Source organism: Cetorhinus maximus, chromosome 4 (genome assembly GCF_964194155.1).
Source record: "Cetorhinus maximus chromosome 4, sCetMax3.hap1.1, whole genome shotgun sequence".
Classification (NCBI taxonomy): Eukaryota; Metazoa; Chordata; class Chondrichthyes; order Lamniformes; family Cetorhinidae; genus Cetorhinus; species Cetorhinus maximus.
This window is the reverse complement of record NC_135882.1, coordinates 47,201,977-47,220,762: the sequence shown is the minus strand read 5'-3', so window position 1 is coordinate 47,220,762 and position 18,786 is coordinate 47,201,977. Positions and strand designations below refer to the sequence as shown.

General features: G+C 44.2%; 1 protein-coding gene across 3 annotated transcripts in view; it reads left to right on the top strand.

Annotated features, from left to right (window-relative positions):
- Positions 1-991: 991 nt before the first annotated feature.
- LOC144679594 (ras-related protein Ral-A) overlaps positions 992-18,786 on the top strand; it is a 79,026-nt gene continuing 61,231 nt past the window's right edge. Inside the window, exon 1 of one of the 3 annotated variants that reach the window (XM_078540138.1) lies at positions 992-1,125. The gene's annotated coding sequence lies outside the window, so the exon portion shown is untranslated. Of the gene's footprint in view, positions 1,126-5,297; positions 5,417-18,786 lie in introns of those variants that run through there. The other 2 variants (XM_078540137.1, XM_078540139.1) reach the window with 2 other exon arrangements.

The window sequence follows — 18,786 nt, the reverse complement described above, 5'->3', positions numbered from 1 at the left end:
TCCAGGAGTAAAAATATTTGTTATTGTAAGGGATTGTAGGTGAACAGCATTCAAAAAGGAACAGAAGAAAGATGGGATGGCAGGGAATGAGGAAAAAAATGTGTAAAGTGCTTGAGTGAAAAAAGGTGAAGAAACTGACATGAACACAATTTAGTAGGAGGCACAATGAGAAGCTGTATATAGAAGAGACCAAGAACATGCAAGTAACCTCAGGAGGAAGTTAAGAAGGATAGCAATGGCTATATTTTGAGAGAGAGTTACTAACTGGAAAGCTGGATGAACTCCAGGACCGACTTGTAAGGAGCTTGATTTGGAATGTCGTTTTGCACCAATGTGAGACTTGGACCTTATTGAACAAGGATGGCCAACTTGCTAAATTGCTTTGAAATGTGGGTTTGTCAGTGAATGGAAAGGATCAGTTGGACAGAAAAAGTAACAAATAGAGGTTCTGAGGAGAGTGAATAAAGAAAGAAATTTGCTGAACGTAATTAGAAAAAGGCGCTGAGACTGGGCAAGGCACATCTTGAGAGGAAACAGACTCGTAAGAGATGTTATGGAGGGAAGATTTCAAGGAAAAAGAGCAAGAGTAAGGAAGCAACGTTAGATGGCTTGAAAGTTGAAGGAAGTTATTGGGAAATGAAAAGATTGACACAGGATAGAGAGACATGGGGAAGACTATGGGCGAAGGTCCTTGCCTTCAGGCAGAGAGTACACATGACAATGACCACAGAAAGCAGCCTGTTCCTCACAACCTCAGGATAAAATAAATCCAATAGAATTATGAAATAAATGAGATTCGCTTTCGAAAATACACCCAAGGGGAAAAAAAGTACGCAGCGCGTCTTCCCTATTACAAGCTACAAGTTTTAAACATACTCCCACTGTTAACAAGGGTTCCAGACCAAGTAACCTGCAATGTGATCCCGGAAGTGTTTATCCGCGATGACGTCACACACTGTACGCAATTTCCGAAGAGACTCTAATCCCGCCCCGCTCTTCTGACGTGACGCCGGCGCCGCTCCCTCTTCCGCCATATTAATAGTGATCGGGCGGGGCGGGGGAAGAGCGAGTTAGTGAGCTGCAGTTAGGAGCAGGAGTTTCCCTTCTCCTACGGCGCAGTGACCGGTGAGTTAGTATTTTAGACTCCTGCTGCGGTTGGAGCTCATGAAATGTTTCTTTGCCCACAGTTGGTCCCAAAGCGCGCGATCCTCTCTCTCCGCGGGGGCAGACAATGTGTGTTGGGTCAACCCCCCCCCCCACCTCCCATCTCTCCCGGGGGGCGACACTGCGTTCTTCTCTCTCTCTTCCCCCAGGGCAGATACAGTGTCGCCTCCCCTCCCTCTCCGCGAGGAGAAACTGTGTGTTGGTCTTTCTCATCTCTCTCTCTCTCCCCCGCCCCCATCTCTTCACCCCTCTCCCCCATCTCTTCTCCCCCATCCCTGTCACTTCCCCTCTCCCCCATCCCTGTCTCTTCTCCCCCATCTCCTCTCCCTCACCCCTATCTCTTCTCCCCCTCTCCTCTTCCCCCGGCCACCTTTTCCCCCTCCCACCCATCTGTCCCCCGCAGGAGACACTGTCTGCTGGTCTTCCCCCTCTCGCCCATCTCCCCTGGGTGGGGGTGGCACTGTGTGCTCCTGGGCCTGCAGCTCCCTATTTTGAGGGATTGGGGGGGGATGTGGAGTTTAGTGTGCCATGGCCTCCTTGTCCCTGCATTAACTGTGTGGTCCCTTTAGTTTCTGCTGGATATCTGCTTGAATAATACAGGATGTTTGAAGGTAGATGCAAGCAGCTGGCCTTCAACATCCCTTAATAGCTGCAGATTCCCCATTCAAACTCCATGATGTCAAGTTCACTGTTACCAATGCTGATTTTCAGCACTTTTTTGCCCAATTGGAGGCCATTTGGCCCATGGTACCTGTGCACAATTGATTTCAGCTTCTCTCTTCCTTTTTAATCCTTCATGAGAAGACCTTTCCTATAAAGTCTTATTACAGTAATGATTATTTCAAAAGTGCTTTACAGGAAGACTGCATAAATACAAACCTTTTCTCTTATCCTCTGGAAGTACCTTTTGAAGCATGTGTCATTAGACATTTTGGTACAGTAAGGTCCAATCAGCATCAATTAAAATGAATAACTTTTGTTTTGGGCTGAATGTTGGTCTTGACATTAGTAGAACCACTTTTTTTTTTAAAGCAGAGTGCCTTGGAATCATTTACATTCACCAGAAGGTACAGACTTTAATGTAATGTTTAATGTAACATTCACTCTGTCCTACACTAGACTGCTAGTCTAGACAATGTGGCATAATCCACAATATCCTGACTCCGAGGGAAAGTATTAGCAACTGTACTAAGGTCATCCAGTTTGGTATTTCCCTGTGCATTTACTTTCCTTTTAAAAAGGTGTGATTAACTCGGATTGAACAGTTGTTTGTGATGATACACTTCATATCCTCTAACTCTGAGTGAGAATTTTTTGATTTCTCCACCCCCTTTTATGCTTGTACTCACTCTGGTTTCTCCCCGAAAGGTAAATGAAACTTCAAATTTCAATTTTTGTTGATTTGCTCCAAATACATAAAAGCTTATTGAGGTACTTATTGTTCCAAGTACAAATTGCTGGTTAGACTTTAGTTACAGTATAATGTCCAATTCTGGACAGCATGCTTTAGGAGGGATGTCAAGGCCTCATCAGGGAGATTTACCAGAGCAAGTATGAGGAATTCCCGATGTGTTGAGATACTAGAATAGTTGGGTTGTTGTCCTTAGGGCAGGGAAGGTTATGGGCATATTTAATAGAGGTGGTCAAAATTGAGGTTTCTTTCATTCATTCATGTGATGTGAGCATGCTGACAAGGCTAGCATTTATTGTTCAACCGTCATTGCACCTGAGAAAGTGATATGAGCTGCTGCCACGAACTATTGAGTCCATCTGGTGTAGGTACACCCACAGTGTTAGGAAGGGAGTTCCAAGATTTTGACCCTGTGATACTGAAAGAGATATAGTTTCAAGTCAGGGTGTTGTGTGACCTGAAGGGGAACTTGCAGGTGCTGGTGTTCCCATGCAACTGCTGCCCTTGTCCTTCTAGATGGTAAGATGGTGAGTTTGGAAGGTGCCGTTGAAGGAGCCTTGTTGAGTTGCTGCAGTACATCTTGTATGTGGTGAACACTGCTGAATCTGTGCGCTGGTGGTGGAGGGAATGAATGTTTAAGTTGTTGGATAGGTTGCCAATCAAGTGGGCTGCTTTGACCTGCAAAGTTTCAAACTTGAGGGTTGTTGGAACTGCACTCATCCAGACCCATGGGGAGTATGCAAGATACTTCTGATTTGTGCCTTGTGGATGGAGGAGAGGTTTTGGTGAGCCAGGAGGTGTTACTCACTGCAGAATTCCTAGCCCCTGAGTTGCTTTTGTAACTGATCACAGTATGATTGGTCTAGTTAAGTTTCTGGTCAATGGTAACCCCTCTCCCCAAGGATGTTGATGGTGGGAGATTCAGCGATGGTAATACCGTAAAATGTCAAGGGAATGTAGTTAGACTCTCTTGTCATGGTCATTTCTGGGCATTTGTGTAGCTTGAATGTTACTTGTCACTTATCAGCCCAAGCCTGAATATCATCCAGGTCTTGGTGCATGTGGGCAGACAGATTCATTATCTGAGGAATTGTGAATGTGAACACTGCAATCATCAGCGAACATTCCCACTTCTGACCTTGTGATGGAGGGGAGGTCATTGAAGTAACTGAAAATATTTAGGTGCAGTATACTCTTGAGGAACTCCTGCAGCAATGTCCTGGGGTTGAGATAATTGGCTCCCAATAACCACAACCATCTTCCTTTGCAAACTGAGCATTGAGCAGATTATTGGCACGTTAGTGCCGTTTTATAGCCCTGTCACTGGGCTATAAAACCTCTACTATCATTTAGATAGAGAGCAGGCTGGTGGGCAGTAATTTGTCAGATTGGATTTGTCCTGCTTGTGGGCAGGACATACTTGATGTTGTCAGGTAGATGCCAGTGTCTAGCTATATTGGAACAACTTGGCTAGAAGTGTGGCTAGTTTTGGAGCACTGGTTTTCAGCAATAGTCAATATGTTGGGGTATCCATTGCCTTCAGCTGTTTCTTCTTGGAGTGAATTGAGTTGGCTGAAGACTGGCACCTGTGATGCTGGAGTCCTCAGCAGACCAAAATGGATCATCCACTCGACACTTCTGGCTGAAGATAGTTGCAAACACTTCAACCTTGTTTTTTGTACTTGCATGCTAGGCTCTGCCAGCCATTCAGAGTATGAAGCTGCTGCTTCCTCCTGTTGCTTAATTGTCCACCTCTAATCACTGGATGTGGCAGGACTGCAGAGCTTTAACCTGATCCATTGGTCGTGGAATTGCTTAGCTCTTTGTGGCATACTGCTTTTGCACTTTATCTTGCATGTGTTGCAGCTTCCCCAGAAGGGTTGGTCACCTAGGCTTGATAGCAATCGTGGAATGAGGGATATGCTGGGCCATGATGTTAGAATGTGGTTGAGTACAATTTTACAGCTGCTGGTGGCCTATAGCTTCTTGTGGATGGCCAGTTTTGAGCTTCTGGATTTGTTTTGAATCAATCCCATTTAGCATGGTTCCCCCATGCAACATGATCAAAAGTCTTCTCTGTGAAGATGAAACCTGGTCTCAGACCTGTGCAATAGTCACTTGTTATGGACAGAGGTGTGTGCATTTGTGGCAGATGGGTGAAAATGTGACCATGTCGGTCCTGGCACCATCTGCAAACCTGGGCTGGCAGGTATGTCCTTTGGGCCTCTTGTCAGGACTGCTGAGCCAGTCTTGGTGATGGACTGTGTCCTTGCATGAGACTTATGGGGTTTGGAATGCATGTTGAGGACTCCAAGACTCACTCCCTTCTGACTGCCACCTGTGGTGGGTCTGTTTTGTTGGTGGGACAGACCAGACCCAGGAATGGTGATGGAGGAGTTTGGGGCTCTGGTGCATTTCTGTAAGAGCGTCAGGTTTTTGCTTGACTAAATTTGGCACAAGTTCCTAGGTGTTAAAAGGGAGACTTTTGTAGGGCATGTCTTGTGTATGTGGTGTTTATTGCACTGTTTATTCACATGGATATTCGAATTTGGTTTGTCCGACATCTTTTGTACCATTATGTCTGTCGCTGACCCACTTTTTTAAAAAAAAACAGCAAATCATATCGCGTTCCTTGGCGTCTTGCGCTCTTGTACGTATCTCTGTACTTTTAAAAACAAAGCTATGGTTTTTAACTTCCCCTCCCCCTCTCGAATGTGATGCCGAGGGATTTGAAGTATTGCAGCCAGGAGAAGGGTGGGTTGGAAGGGCGTGTTTAACTTGGCTGTGCAACGAGGTTAAGACGTCGAGAGATGTGCTGATAGGCGATTTGAACCCGAACTGGTAAGGTTTCTGCGGATTTTAGAGACCCTAACTTAATTTTAACAGAAGTGTGGATGGGAGGTTTTCGTTACACGCTGCTTTATTTGTAAACATTGTTTCATAGACAAAAATATGAATGGAGGAGGCTTTCAACTTCAGGCTGCAAACATTCTTTCCTTGTACTGCGCTATTGTCTGTCAGCGATTTGCAGACGTCGGGTCTCGTTCACTCGCTCGTTACAATAGGAACCACACCCCAGGTTAAAGCAGGCGTCAGGTAGCTGCAAAATGAGTGTATCCTCGAGTCACTCGAATCGTTGGTTTGTGGAAAAATAGTGTTAATTGTCGGTAGGAATGGTCTCAGCACAATTTGAGAGCGTTCCTTGAACGTTGCATTCGTTTAGAGGAGACTGTCTAGATTCGGTGTGTAATGCAGCAAGAATGCTGTGCTCAGCTTGCTGATCCCAGGAATTGAACTCGGGCTGCAGACAGCGTTGGTCTTAATGGGGAAAGAAAAGTAATGTTTAATGGCAAGAAAAACTGGCGAGAAATGAGAACTTCTATGCAAAAATTGAGTTTATATAGAAATAAGTGCTACCATTTAAAATTTTTTGACATGCCGTGATTACATCACCCCCCACCCCCCACGCATTTTCTGTTTAACTCCACTATGCAGTGTCATTTCTGAGAGGCTTCATCCCAGGTGACTGCCCATCTTTTCCTTTGTGCCAGTTACCAGACAAGAGCCTTGGGGTGACTTGCCTGCAGTTTCCCCTGGGCTCAGGAAAACTGTCAAGACTTGGTTGTGTATTTGTAAATATATTCTCATGTTCAAATCTAAGACTCATTATGCTGCTGACTTTGATATGTTGAGGATAAGAAAATGTCTGGCACCTCAAAGCTTATCTGTAGTTCCTTATACCCTTATTACAGCTGCCTATTGTCATGGGTATCCCTAATATTTTTACTATTATCCAACCTAGTAAATTACTTTAATTTAAAGAGCAAAGAGGTTCATCACTTGGATTAATGTTGTGTCTTCAGATATGAAAATATTTTTGTGGCAAGAGGTGGTGATCTGGCAGGCATTGCCTGGGTGTGGTGGAGGCAGATTTGATTGAGGCTTTCAAAAGGGAATTGGATAACTATCTGTGGAGAAAAATCTGCAGGGCTTTGGGGAACAGTTAGAGCAGTGGGACTAGCTAAGTTGATGTCAGGGGGCGGGCATGGATACAATGGGCTGATTGGCCTGCGCTGTAACTATTCTATGATTCTATCCCAAATACTCCTTTATATTTACCTCTAATGTAAATTTCCATGAACCAAAAGTGGTATGCATGTAACTTGGTCTTTCCTATTCCTCCTCAATATGTTTATTCTCGTTGTGCTGAAGGATGAGGTCACTCATAGAATGGTTATAGCACAGGAGGAGGCCATTTGGCCCATTGTGTCTGTACTGGCCCCCTGAAGGAGCAATTCATCTCGTAGCACCCCCCCCCCCCCCCCCCCGCCTTTTCCGCATATCCCTGCAATTTTTTTCTTTTTCAGATAAAAATCCAATTTCCTTTTTGAAAGCCTCAAGTGACCCTGCCTCCACCACAATCTTGGGCAGTACCTTCCATATCCTAGCCACTTGCTGTGTGAAAAGGATTTCCCTCATGTCCCCATTGGTTTTTTTGCCAATTATCAGCTTCCACATGTACATTTGGTGACACTGACTCTGCTTTTCTGCTATCGCCCTCCACTCCACGACCATTACTGTGCTGTCCAACCCCTTATTCAACACCTTATGGATGTTTCAACTAATTATGGCAACACAAACCATGCTGTTCAGGTGCTGGCAGAAACTCCACACCTAGCTGCTGACTGTTCCCATCCTCTGCTCACTCACTGTTAATACATAATCTTGAGTTTCCAAACCCTCAATCCTATCCACCGAGTGCCTATCTCTAAAAGCAAAATACTGCAGATGCTGGAAATCTGAAATAAAAACACATACCTGCAGCCTTTGGAGATTTCTAAATTGCCTTGGTTTCATTCCAGTCCCGACTGATAGCTATAAATCTCCAGATTGAATAAAGTTTGAGCAGCCTTGACTTAGTTCTGGGTGGTTGTGCCCACTGTGCAGGGGTCCCTATTTTTGGTTAAATTGTCAAAGGGCAATGGGATGGTTAAAGTGGGAAATACAATAAATAAGTTGCTGTTTGGGCAAAGTCAAGGGAACTTGGAGAATGCATGTTAGTGTTTATAAGATTTGCAAAAGTTTTATTCCCTAGCACTAAAACTCTTCTGCCTGGAGGACCATCAGATTTGTCCCAAATTATTGTAAGGTTAAAAATCATTTATAGATGAAGAAATTTCTGTTCATCTCAGGATAAGGAGGCAGCCATTTCAGACTGTCCCTAGTTCAAAATCTCCTGCCAGGGAAAAACCTCAGCATCGATCCTGCTGAACCCCCTCAGAATCTTTTGTCTCGGTGAGATCTTCTCTCATTCTTCTAAGCTCCAGAAAGTATAGGCCCATTATACTCAACCTTGTAGGATTTTTGTTTCTCTGTTAATTCCTGCCGTCCGTCCTGAAGACACATCAGGGTGCATTTCTTGGTTCACAATGGCTCTGTAAGCATGGTAAAAATCCCCAGTTGGTTTACCATAGATATATAACAGCTGAGCCTTGTGTAATGGCTTACTAAAGAGCAATCTGGAAGGGAAAGCAGCCTTTTTTCTGGGTCTTCACTGGAATTTTTGTGTGAACCTCTTTAATTTGATACACTCTGTTTGATCATTATAGAGTCCAGTCTAATTCCACAGTGTTTGCTCAAGGTGTAGCAAGATGTTCTTCTGTCCAGCCTTTTCAATAGGGTTCATGGGTAGATTACCTAAGATTTCCTCAAAACATATGCATTCTAGTAAATCCTTGAACATAACAATAGCCAGCCAGATTTGATATCTGGCAATGGTATTCCCATGACACCTAAAATTTTACTTGGCATGTATGAAGATACTCAGTGTCAATACTTGGAATGATAAGCTTTGCCGCATAGTCTGTCCAATATAAGGTGATGGAAGAGGCTTCTCCATTTATAGGCTTCATAGAGTAGTTGAGGATTAGGAAAGTGTCAGTAGGAGAAAACCAAGCTTCTGGAAGTCAGTTTTAGCAATGATGATGTGAAAGGTCAATTGGAGTTCAGAGCAAATAGTGAAACTAAGAATATATGAAGGATTAAGTGGAGTCACAGGTGAGCATTGATGATAGGACTTGTAAGGGACACTTGCCACACTACAGCTTTAATTGTTGATGCTATTATATTTTCCTATAATTGTCCGGTATTATATTTTCCTATAATTGTAGAACAGTGGCCTGTAGCTTTCCTAAATTGTAAAATGTTCAGGTGTCCTCCATGGTGATTGTTTTGAATGTTCTTATTGAACTTGTAGTTTAAAAGATGCCTTTATCCTCAATTTTCTGTCTCCATCCATCAAAAACCTACATTTGAGAAAAATTAATATTTAGTGCATGTGTTCATGTTGATCCATGGGGATGAGTTAACTCTGATGTCGTCTTGGTATAACTGAGGAAAACCCCTGTAAGTTCATAAGTGACAATTTACTTTAGTTAAGTTGCATGCTCCCAAGTCCCCAAATTTATCATGCTTTAATGTTTCCAAACTATAACCACTATCTAGTTCTTATTGCAGAGATTAGCTTGCATGGTGAGGTGCACCTGTTAAAATGAACCTAAAAAAAAATTTTGATTTATGCAACCTGAAAGAGCATCACCTTGCCAAGTTTTTTTCCCTACACCGAAATTAACTTTTTATAAATACAGCTCAAGCTGTTGCCAGGTTTCTCACTTTTGAGCATCTCCAACTTTTCCCTGCCCTGCTTTCCCAACCCATGCACGTCAAATAAAGTTGGCCCTGGTGGTGAATGGGGACACAAACTTCAGTTCACAATCAAGCCAAAGACACTCAGCCTTTTTTAAAAAGTTGTTCCTGGATGTGAGATATGCTCGAAAGTTGCATTTATTATCCTTAGTTCTTCTGAGAAGATGCTAGGTTGCCACCTTGAACTGTTACGGCCTTTGTGATGGTGTTACATAGGTAAATCCAGAAATTTGACCCAATGACGATGGAATAAAGGTACGAAGTCCTAGACAGATAGTGTGTAACTAGTTGATGGTATTCCCATGCCATTGCTGTTCTACTGTTAATGGTCAGGGGGCTGTAAGTTGCTGTTAAACTAAGCTCTGAGTTGCTGTTATCCATTCTGTACACGTTACAAACACATTATTCTGGTGGAGGGGATGGATATTGAGTTACGGGTCACTATCAAGCAGATTTTGTCCTGGGTAGTGTAGAGATTCTTGATTATTGTGGGTGCACCCATCCAAACAACTCGCAAATGTTTTACAAACTTGAGTCTTGTAGATAGTGGCCTTGAGGGGTCAGATGAGCCACGTGATGCACATTACCAAGCCTTTGTCCTGCTGTTGTAAGGATGTTGCTATGGCTGGTTGAGCTGAGCTGCCGGCCAATGTTAACCCTCTAGGATGTCTATGGAATCATACTGTACAAAGGTGCTTTTGCAGGTCAGCAATTGTCAAAAATAAAGCAAGTGATTAAGACTGTCACTGACACATTTGCTTATTAATTGCCTTTTTAAAGATGGTGGCAATTTGAACTTGAGAGATGAAAATCAGCTGGAGTATGATTCAATCTTGGCCAGAGTACATTTCTGTCTCAGCTGACATAGTGCTTGGTGGAACATCTGCAATTCTGCCTGTAATATGCTTATTTACTGGCAGGAGCTAGCATGAGTAATTTTTTGTTTAATTAATTTCATTTTCCTTGAAATATGTACTGGACAGGCTCAGCTGCAGGATTGGCTGTTTACATCCAGTTGTCAAAGGCAAAATTTGAAGACAAAATATGGTAGAATTTACTGCAAAGTTTTAACATTTGGGAGAGGCAGTGGGGTAGCAGTATTGTCACTCGACTCTCGGGACCTGGGCTCAAATCCCACGGTGGCAAATGGTGGAATTTGAATTCAATAAAATATATGGAATTAAAAGTCAAATGATGACCATGAAACCATTGTAAAAACCCATCTGGTTCCCCGAGGGAAGGAAATCTGCTGTACTTACCTGGTCTGGTCTACATGTGACTCCAGACACACAGCAATGTGGTTGACTCTTACATGCCCTCTGAAATGCACTCGTTTTTTTTCGCAGTTTGATAAAACTAAGTCAATCGGGAATGAAACTGGCATCGACCTAGGCACTGAAAACGACAACAGCAAACTTAGCCCAGTCCTCCCTGCAAAGCCCTCCTTACTAACATGTGGGGCCTTGTGATAAAATTGGGAGAGGTGTCTCACAGACTAGTCAAGCAGCGGCTTGACAGTCATACTCATGGAATCCTACCTTATGGATAATGTCCCAGACATCAACATCCCTGGGAAAGTCTTGTCCCACTGGCAGGATAGACTCAGCAGAGGTGGCAGCACAGTGGTATACAATTGGGAGCCCAGGGAGTCCTCAACATAGACTCTGGACCCCATGAAGTCTCATGGCACGAGGTTAAACATGAAAAAGGAAACCTCCTGCTGATAACCACGTACTGCTCACCCCCCCCCAGGCTGAAGAATCAGTACTCCTCCATGTTAAATACCACTCGGAGGAAGCAGTGAGGGTGGCAAGGGTGCAGAATGTACTCTGGTGGAGGACTTCAATGTCCATCGCCAAGAGTGGCTCAGTAGCATCACTACAGCCCGAGCTGGCCAAGTCCTAAAGGACTTGCTGCTAGACTGGTTCTGCAGCAGGTGGTGAGGGAAACAGGAAGGAAAAACATACTTGACCTCGTCCTCAATAACCTGCCTGCAGCAGTTGCATCTGCCCATGACTGTCTCCACAAGGAGTGTGCAATGGTTACTCCTGCCGATACTAAGTTCCGTCTTCACATTGAGGATACCCTCTATCGTGTTGTGCGGCACTACCACTCTTCTAACTGGGATGGATTTTCGTATCTCTTCTGCCTTGTTATTATCTGCTCCTATCACTGCTTGCTTGTCCCTACAACCACCACACCCACACACACACACACACACACACCCCCGCCCCAAACCTTTAAACCAGCTTATATTTCACGTCAACTCTTTTCTTCTCCGCCGATGCTGCCAGACCTGCTGAGTTTTTCCAGGTAATTCTGTTTTTGTTTTAGATTTCGAACAGATCTGGCAACATGAGAATACCATGAGGTACTCTGGGCCAGCAGTAGCAGCAGAATTGTACTCAACCACAATCTCTAACCTCATGGCATATACCCGACTCTACCATTACCCCCAAGCCAGGGGATCAACTCTGGCTCAATGAAGAGTGCAGGAGGGTATGCCTGGTTCTGCACCAGGCATACCTAAAAATGATATCAACCTGGTGAAGCTACAACACAGGATTACTTGCATGCCAAACAGCATAAGCAGCATCTTTTTAAGAGCTAAGCGATTCCAACACCAATGGATCAGATTTAAGCTCTGCAGTCCAGTCACATCCAGTCGTGAATGGTAGTGGACAATTAAACAACTCACTGGAGAAGGAGGCTCCACAAATCCCCATCGTCAATGATAGGGGAGCCCAGCAATTCAGTGTGAAAGATGAGGCTGCAGCATTTGCAAAAATCTTCAGCCAGAAGTGTCGAAAGGATGATCTTTCTTGACCTCCGGAGATCCCCAGCATCACAAATGCCAGTCTTCAGCCAATTCGATTCACTCCACGTGATATCAAGAAACGGCTGAAGGCACTGTATACTGCAAAGGCTATGGGGCCTGACAATATTCCGGCAATAGTACTGAAGACTTGTGTTCCAGAACTGGCTGTGCCCCTAGCCAAGCTTATCAGTACAGCTACAACATTGGCATCTACCCGGCAATGTGGAAAATTGCCCAAGTATGTCGTGTACGCAGAAAGCAGGACAAATCCGATTTGGCCAGTTACTGCCCCATCAGCCTACTATCGATCATCAGTAAAGTGATGGAAAGGGTCATCAACAGTGCTATCAAGCAGCACTTGCTTATCAATAACCTGCTCACTGACGCTCAGTTTGGGTTCCAGCAGGGTCACTTAGCTCCTGACCTCATCACAACCTTGGTTCAAACTTTAACTAAAGAGCTGAACTTGAGGTGAGAGTGATTGCCCTTGACATCAAGACAGCATTTGACCGACTGTGACATCAAGGAGCCCGACCAAAACTGGAGTCAGTGGGAATCAAGACAAATGCACTCCAACCAGTGGATTCCCCTCCAACAACACTCAAAGCTTGACACCATCCAGGTCAAAGCAGCCCACTTGATTGGCACCCCATCCACAAACGTTCATTCCCTCCACCACTGAAACCCAGTGACAGCAGTATGCACCAGCTACAAGAAGCACTGCTGGAACTCACCAAGGCTCTTTAAACAGCACCTTCCAAACGCACAACTGCTACCATCTAGGTGGACAAGGGCAGCGGCTACATGGGAACACCACCACCTGGAAGTCGTCCCCCCTCTCCCTGCCTGCCAAGCCACTCATCATCCTGACTTGGAAATATATCGCCGTTCCTTCACTGTCACTGGGTCAAAATCTTGGAACTCTCTCCCTAACTGCACTATGGGTGTACCTATGTGCCCTGGACTGCAGTTGAAGAAGGCTACTACCTTCTCAAGGGCAATTAGAGATGGGCAATAAATGTTGGCCTAGCCAGCGATGCCCACATCACATGAACCACTAGCATTAGTGATTAACATTTGCATTTGAAGTTCTGTGTAGAAATAATATACTTTTGAGATGAATGCCAACAAAATGCATTAATGTAGTACCTTCAACATAATAAAACTTTCCAAGATGTTATACAGGAGCAGCAGTCAAAAATTGACACCAGAGCAAAGGAGATGTTCGGGCAGGTGACAAAGCTTTACCAGAGGTAGGCTTTAAGGGGGTCTTAGAAAAGGAAAAAAACAGGTGGCGAGGGTGGGGTGGGTGGGCGATGCAGTTCAAACTTTGGGGCTAAGATAACTGAAGGAATGGCTGTAAGATGCTAGAATTGGAGGAATGCAGAGTTCTGAGGGCCATGAGATTGGAGGAGATTTGTAGTAGGGAGAGAGTAGGCTGCGGGATGATTTGAGCACTGATGAGAATTTTAAAATGGAAGTGATTGTGGAGTGGGAGGCAGTGTAGGTCAGGTCAGTGAGCTCAGGAGTGTTGGGTGAATGGAATGGCATGTTAGGATATAGATAGTTTTGGGTGAGCTTAAATTTATGGAGAATGGAAGATAGAGGCTAGCCAAGAGTGCATTTGAATAGTCTAGTCTGAAGATAACAATAGCATGGATGATGGGCTGAGGTGGGGGTGGAAACAGGTGGTATTATGGAGGTGGGAATGGGCAGTCCTGGTGTTAGAAAATATAAAGTAAACATGTCAGCTTGGGATCAGATAGGATGCTGAGGTTGCAAACAGCCTGGTTCAGCCTTGAGACAGCTGTCAGGTGGAAATGGAATCGGTGGGTGGAAATGGAGCCACAAAGTGATTTGGTCTTCACCAATATTGGGGGAACCTTCATCTCTTTGAGGACTGATGTTGAACAAGCAGTCTGACATCATGGGCAGTCAAGTAGAGGGAGGTGGTGTTGAGGAAACTGTCATTAGCATATATGTGGAATCTGACATTGCATGATGTTGCCAAGGGGTAGCATGTAGATGAGAAAAAGGGGTCAAGGATAGATCAGTGAGGGACTCTAGCCCTCAGGTATGGTGGTGTGGTGTGAAGAGAAGCTATTGCGTGCGATTACCATTGTCTAATTGTCCATCATCACCATTTTGGGGTTCACAATTAACCAGTAACTTAACTGAACCAGCCACATAAACAGTGTAGAGTGCAGGATCAGGCCAGTGGCTAGGTATTTTGTGATGAGAAACTTAATCATCTGACTCCCAAATGCCTTTTCACCACCAACAAGGCACAAGTTGAGTGAGTGGAATGCCTGAATGAGCACAGCTTTAACAACACTGAAAGCTGAACACCATCCAGATTAAGGCAGTCTGCTTGGCATCCCATCTTCCACCTTAACATTTATTCCCTCCACCACCAGTCTAATGGGGCTGCTGTGTACCATATGCTAGATGCATTGCAGCAACTTACCAAGGCTGCTTTGACAATACTGCTACCTTTTCTACCTAGAAGAGCAAAGTTAGATGCATGGGAATGTTGCTACCTCTAAATCTGTCACTGTCCTGACTTGACAATGAAGGACCAGCAATATATTTCCACCAGGTCAAGATTCTGGACCTTAATTACGAACAGCACTGTGGGAACACCTTCAGCACATGGACTGTAGCAGTTCAGAAGGTAGCTCACGACCCAAAACATTTGGGGATGGACTACAAATACTAGCCTTGCTAGTGATTCCCACATCCCATGGGGAGAGACTATAGAATAGAGGGATCTAGGTGTCCTTGTACATGAATCTCAAAGTCAGCATTCAAGTACAGCAAGTAATTAGGAAAGCAATCAGATGTTGGCCTTTATTGCAAGGGGGATGGAGTACAAAAGTAGGGAAGTTTTGCTACAGCCGTACAGGGTATTGATGAGACCACATCTGGAGTACTGTGTACTGTTTTGGCCTCCTTATTTAAGTAGGGACATACTTGCATTGGAAACAGTTCAGAGAAGGTTCACTAGGCTGATTCCTTGGATGAGTCTTGAGGAAAGGTTGGGCAGGTTCAGAAAATTAAGAGGCAATCTTAATGAAACATAAGAATCTGAGAGGGCTTGACTAGGTAGATTCTGAAGATGTTTCACTGCAGGTGTGATCTAGATCTAGGAGGCGCAGTTTCAATATAAGGGGTGTCTCGCTTAAGACGGAGATGAGGAATTTCTTCTGAGGGTCATTAGTCTTTGGAATTATATTCCCTACCAATGGCTGGCCATTGAATATACTTGACTGATTTTTGACAAGGGGGCCAAGGGTTATAGACTTGGATATTAACAGCACAATGGGAGACCATTTGACCCATCGTATCCTCACCGATCAACAAAGATCCGACTACACTAATCCCATTTTCCAGCACTTGGCCTGTAGCCTTGGAGACTAATGCAATGCAAGTGAATATCTAAATACTTCCTAAATGTTAAGAGTTTCTGACTCAACCACCCTTTCAGGCAGAGTTCCAAACTCCCACCACCCTTCTGGGTGATAAAATTTCTCCTCAACCCTGCTCTTGGCCTTCTACCTCTTAGCTTAAATCTATGCCCCCTGGTTATTGACCCCTCTACTAATGGAAAAAGTGCCTTCCCATCCACCCTATCTATGCCCCACATAATCTCATACGCTTCTAACAGATACCCTCTCGACCTTCGCTGCTCCAGGGAAAGCACCCCCAGCCTATCCAATCTTTCCTTATCGCTCAGACCCTCCAGTCCAGGCAGGATCCTGGTAATCTCCTCTACGCCCTCTCCAGTGCAATCACATCCTTCCTATAATGTGGAGACCAGAATTGCACGCAGTACTCCAGTTGTGGCCTAACCAGCGTTTTGCACAGTTCCAGCATAACCTCCCTGCTCTTATATTCTATGCCTCAGCTAATAAAGGCAAGTATCCCATATGCCTTCTTAACCACCTTATCTACCTGCCCTGCTACTTTCATTGATCTGTGGATATGCACACCAAAATCCCTCTGACCTTCAGTACTTACCAGGGTCCTACCATTCTTAGTGTAATCCCTTGCCTTGTTAGCTCTCCAAGTACATTACCCCTCACTTTTTTCCTGGTTGAATTCCATTTGCCACTGCTCTGCCCACCTGACCAGTCCATTTGTATCATCCTGCAGTTACGGCTATCCTCACTATTTACCACCCTACCGATTTCCGTGTCATCTGCGAACCTCTTGGTCATACCCCCTACATTTAAGTCCAAATCATTTATGTACACCACAAACAGTTATGGGGGATTATGGTGGGCAGGCAAGAAAATGGAGTTGAGGCCACAATTAGATCAGCCATAATTGTCTTGAATGGTGGAACATTCAAGATGGCCTACTATTCACGTTATTCTCATTAATGAATAAATATTTCTCTGGTTATGACTGGAGGAGAGAGCTCTATAGCTTGAAGTATGTGGCTGGAATTCTGGAGTTTTGAGTTGATTTAGAATTGTGAAGTGTAAATGGAGCAGTTTGTTAGAATGATTTCCATTTCTATAGTGCCTTTTAACATCTCCAAAGTGGTTTGTAGGGAAGGGAAATGATGCAAAGCATTAATGAAGGTGATTAAAGGTGTGGTTAAGGCCTATTTTAGAGATTATAGAAGATGAGGGCTGTGGAAAAGTGGAGGAATTTCAGAGAAGCTGAAATTACTGAGGAGCTGTCCTGAAGAAATAGAGTAGACCAGACATGGGACATGTGTTGGCAGATTAGAGGAAGTTGCAGTTAGGGTAGGGAAAAGCTGTGCAGGGATATGTCAATAATGAGAACATTTCATTGTGTTGAAGATGGGGAAACCTGTAGAGCAAGGTTAAGCACAAGATGTTCTTAGCAGATGAAACACTGATCGCCCACAATAAGCTCAAATGGCAGGGCCTTGTTCACAAACCAATGTACATTCTGGAGGGAGATTTGCAGAGGAGCAGTGATGGCCAGTCCAAAGGGTCAGACCTAGAAAATGAGAAGCAAGAGTTTGATTGGATTAGCCCTGGTGGGTGTGCAGGATGGAAAGCAAGGGGAGAATGTAGGATGGGACAATTGGGGCTGCTCCTTTTTAAAAGATAATGATGCAAGGCCTTCGTGAGCCTTTCTGAGGATGCTAAGAGAGGCACGGAGGGAAGTTGTAGGATTATTTAAGAGGGTGCCGAGTCTGAGATCACAGCAGGAAAGCTGCTAAATGTTGAAGGTTTGGAATTTGAGGGTAGAGTATCTTAGGGTGGGGAAAAGTAAGAAGGTATGATGACTGGGAGAATTAGAAGAAAAAGGGCGAAATTGAAGTGATGGGCTCAGATCCAAACCAGCAGTCAAAATATGCATGCAGAGGTTGAGCAGGTTGGGCCTATACTCATTGGAGTTTGAAGCAAGATTCTGGGGAGGCTTGACAGGGTAGATTCTGAGGGTGTTTCCTTCTCTGGGGGTTTGGGGAAGGGGGGATCTAGAATTAGGGCCACAGGAAAGACTAGGCTACATATATGTGGCAGCATGCTAAATTAAACTAGCTATGTTTTGAAATGCACAGGGAGTAGGGAGGAGATGGCATGTGGGAGACAAAGCTAATTTTAAAGTCCGAGGAATGAAAGCTCTGGTTGAACAAAATCAGTGATGAACTGATGTCCAGGTGACGGGACAAATGAGATCAGAGTCAATGGGCACAACTTTGAGGTTTGAATTTCCATTAATTTAAATATTTCTTCCATTTAAAACGGTTGTTGCTGGTGGCTTGGCCTCCACATGGAGTCAAGTCCCCAAGGAATCACTGCTGATAAATCTTAAGTGGGGATAAGCACTATTTCTACAACTGTCAAATTGAGAATCTGGAATCATTTAAGTGCAACATGCTTGATAGTTTCCTATTAATTTTAGAGACCAGTAGGTTGTAATGTTGCATTAATTAATTTCTCAGCTGTCATTGCCAGTAGATCAAAGCTGCAGCAAGAAGTTGCCATTTCGGCTGCCAGCATAATCAGGTCTTTGGGTTGACTTGACAATGAGGCAGCCAGAGACTCTGGAGTTTGCCCTTCAGTGATGGACTCTATTGTTTGTCTTTCAAGAAATTTGAAATTGACTGGAAATGTGGTGTGAGTCGATGTTGATATCAGAATTGTTATTTAATCACAGTACCAGTTGAAGCTGATGTGATTAATTGTCTCTGGATGGATCTGGTCTTAGACAGTCTTCAGCAATCGGCCTTCTCTCCAGTGCTGAGATCACAGGCTCCCCTTTAAAACAAACCCCAATTTTGCGGAAGAGACCCAAGGTACAGTTTTAAAGCTGATATGTGAAGAGCTTGCCAATAAAATAAGGCTGGCTGCTGTTTAATCTCAATAATTCTGCATCTTAACTAAAATATGGAGACTAGAAATGAACATAATTCTCCATTCAACTTCATCTCTTAGGCAATGAACAAAGTTTCCATCCTGTAAACCATTTATATAGAAAAAAATGCAGTCCCAGCATCAGCACCTTACTCTGTAGAATGCCAGTCAAGCAGTTCTGTCTTGCCTACCAAGCTTTGCTGTTATCTACTTCGTTACAAACTAACTCAGGACTCAATCCCATTCTCTCAGTTCCTTCGCCTCCATCGCCTCTGTTCTGATGATGCCATTTTCAAAAACAGTTCCTCTGACATGTCTCCCTTCTTCCTTAACCAAGGTTTTCCACC